Source organism: Myotis brandtii, unplaced genomic scaffold (genome assembly GCF_000412655.1).
Source record: "Myotis brandtii unplaced genomic scaffold, ASM41265v1 scaffold220, whole genome shotgun sequence".
NCBI lineage: Eukaryota > Metazoa > Chordata > Mammalia > Chiroptera > Vespertilionidae > Myotis > Myotis brandtii.
The window spans coordinates 2,109,167-2,112,408 of record NW_005358250.1 but is presented as its reverse complement, the minus strand read 5'-3'; the positions used below and the strand labels follow the sequence as shown (position 1 = coordinate 2,112,408).

Sequence of the window (3,242 nt, the reverse complement as noted above, 5' to 3'; positions counted from 1 at the left end):
CCTGCCTTCAGAGGTCCTGGCAATCGTGAGAGTGCCTCCGAGAGAAAGCTGCCCTCGAGTTCCGACCGATGCCAGACAGTCCTGTTTCCCCCGTGTGAGTCTGGGTCCCCAAAGACTCACCCAGAACTGTAGCGCAGAGCCTGAGACTCCCTCCTGATTGAAAAAGACAATCGTGTCCTCAGCTGCCAGCTCTCTCCGCATGCACCTCCGCACCTTTGTATTTACTTCAGCACCGCACCTCCTCTGAGTCTAGGTATGCTTTTCTCTTTCCTTCTAGTTGTAGAAATTCCACTCAGCCAGCGTCCTGTGGTTCTGGATGATGTCCGTTATGTCTTTTAGTTGTATTTTTGAAGTGGTTGTTCGAGGCAGCAATCTCCGGTGTTTACCTATGCTGCCATCTTGGTTTCTCCTCAACTGTTAATCTTATTTTGTTTATGAAAATAATCAAGCCAAAATTATTGAAACTGTACTTATGCAATAAATAAATTAGTCTTAATTTGGCTATCATTGATAAAAATTAGGGGGAAATTATGTTTCAATAGAAATGAAATATATAGTTGTGGATATTAGATTGTAGTTCAGTCAGTTATCTTTAAAGTTTTTTTTGTTTTGTTTTGTTTTACCTATAATCTGGACTGGATCCTGAATCTTTCTAGTTTTCTTAAATATTTGGCTATAACCCTTTGAACTACTGTTGCATTTTTCTCTCATCCTTTGACTTGGAATTAATGAGAACTAAAACATTTTTCTCTGAGTCTTGCAGCTAAAGGACATGACATAAACTTGAGAAACTGCCACAATTGCTCATGCTTAAACAATCTCAGTGACTAATGTTGTGTAAGCCATGCAGAATTTTCCTGAGAACCTGATGATATCACCAGAGACATTCAAATTGCAGACCAGGAGAATCAGATAGTCACTGCCTGCCTTCATCCCAGCAAAAGAAACAGAAACATCTAGATATCTTCTCCACTGACAGCCTTAGAGACTCAGAAATCTATAATAAAAGCATAATATGCTAATTAGACGAGATGTTCTTCCAGGAAGAAGCCAGGGCTGCAGCCGCAGGATCGAAGGAGCAAGGCAGCCGGGGGATCAAGGCAGACACTGTGGCTGGGTGGGAGGGATCCAGGCAGCTGCCCCCGGCTGTGAAGGCCTACTTTTGCACAAAGATCATGCATTGGGCTTCTAGTTGTTTATAATTAGCCTTTTTTCTTGTTTTCATAGACATACCCCTGGTTGACTACCTGATTGCTTGCTTATAGAATATAGGTCTTGATTTGGGAGGTTAGGTGCATCACTGCCTCCTGAAATGAGACGCAACAATTTAACTGAACTGACGTATTCATAGGACTGATTGATTGAATCAATGAAATATGGGGCAATATACCAACTTAGCTTCTAGAATGTGAAATTTTATTATTTAAAGCTCCAGAGGCCAGACTGAAGGGACCTAAATTCTGCCACCCTGAAGCTAGTTTGCAGGATATTGGTTTTAAGCTTGTTTATTAAGAAACAAAAGATTGAGAAAGAACTGTTGACCCTCCCCCTGTTTCCTGCCTGAAAGATTCAGACAGAGAAACCTGCTTCAGGCAAAAGATGTTAGGATGTTTGCCTTAGCCTAACTTGAATTAAGTATCCTTTACAAGAGGGAAAAAAACAACCAACCAAACAAACAAAAAAACCCCAAAGCAAAACAAAACCAAAAACCAAAACCACAAGAGGGCTCAGGCCGTGCCTGTTAGCTAGATACCCACTGTGTGCCATTGTTTCTGAGTTTCCTAGCAAGGATTTTACTGCCCTGTGTGTTCTGCTCTCCCTATAAATTGCCCATTTTCACTTTTGAAATCTATTACCCTGTTCCCCCTCGCTTCGTTTCCCCCCTTTGTCTAAAAATGTCTTATGTACCTAATGCTTCACTACTGTTTTTGGAATTTTCATGGAATTAATGTGTCTACGTGAATTCCCCATGCACATGTATTAAACTTTGATTTTCTCCTGTTAATCTGTCTCTGTTAATTTGGTTATTAGCCCAGCCAGAAGAACTTAGAAGGTGGGAGGAAAAGTATTAATATTTTTAACCCCCACAGGATAAATGTGAGAGAATTATCAAGAGAAAGCACAAAGAGATCAAAAAAGAAAAATGTGTGATGTTGTGATTTAAAAGAAACATATATTTGACCATTCAGATGACCCAAATATATTTCTCACATGTAGTTGGTGTTTGTCTACAATTCCTGGAAACAGCTCTGAAAACTCTTGGAATTTCCTGAGCAATAAGATCTATGGGAGCACCTTTTCTTATATTTGGTGTCTTGACCTTAGTTCCTGAAATTCCTTCAGAACCATAAAAGTGAAATAGGTGTCTTAATACTTAAGATAACCCTTTCCACTACAATTGGGTGGTCATGGATGAAGTGACTTTGGGAAAGCACCTAAGGATGGGGGCTGGTTTTCAGAGGAATCAACCATGTGATTATACTAGTAGGGTTGGAACTTTCCGTCTTACCCACCCTGTTCTTCAAGGAAGGGAGAGGAGTTAGAGGTTAAATCAATCACCAATGGCCAATGATTTAATAAATTATGTCTGTGCAGTGAAGCCTCCATAAAAGCCCCAACGGACCGGGTTTGGAGAGCTTCTGAGCTGGTGAACACATGGAGGTGCTGGGAGGGTAGTGTGGCTGGAGAGGGCCTGGAAACTCGGTGGCCTTTCTTAGATAGCTGTTCTTGAGTTACGTATCTTTTATAATAAACTGGTGATCTTATAAGTAAAATGTTCCTCTGAGTTCTGTGAGCCTCTTTAGCAAGTTAACTGAACTCAAGAAGGGGGTTGTGGGAACTTCTGATTGATAACCAGTGGGTCAGAAGCACAGGTACAATCTGGATGAGCAATTGGCATCTGATGTGGAGGGCAGTCTTGTGGGACTGAGTACTTTACCTGTGGAATCTGATGCCATCTCTGGGCAGATAGTGTCAGAATTGAGTTGAATGGTAGTGAGACATGAGGCTCGAGAAATTGACAAATGAATTCCCAGGCAAGGGAGGGTAAGCAAAGGGAATCGAAGTTTATTATAGCAGAAGTAACAAAGCTCTGGGTGCCTGAGAAGCTCACTGGTCTAGGGGTTTATATTTGTCTGCTCTTGCCCTCTATGGCTCTTTCAGTGCTGGGGTCCGACCCCAGCAGGTCCAGGGGTCCCCAAAGGTGTGAACAGAGTCGGTGAAGAAGGAATCACACAGAGACA

At 41.9% G+C, this 3,242-nt stretch overlaps 1 long non-coding RNA gene across 1 annotated transcript; it reads left to right on the top strand.

Annotated features, from left to right (window-relative positions):
* The first annotated feature begins 1,187 nt into the window (after window positions 1-1,187).
* LOC106726055 lies at window positions 1,188-1,680 on the top strand. The gene is made up of 2 exons (XR_001362069.1): window positions 1,188-1,272; window positions 1,600-1,680. It is a non-coding gene; the product is annotated as an uncharacterized LOC106726055 (long non-coding RNA).
* The last annotated feature ends 1,562 nt before the right edge of the window (window positions 1,681-3,242 follow it).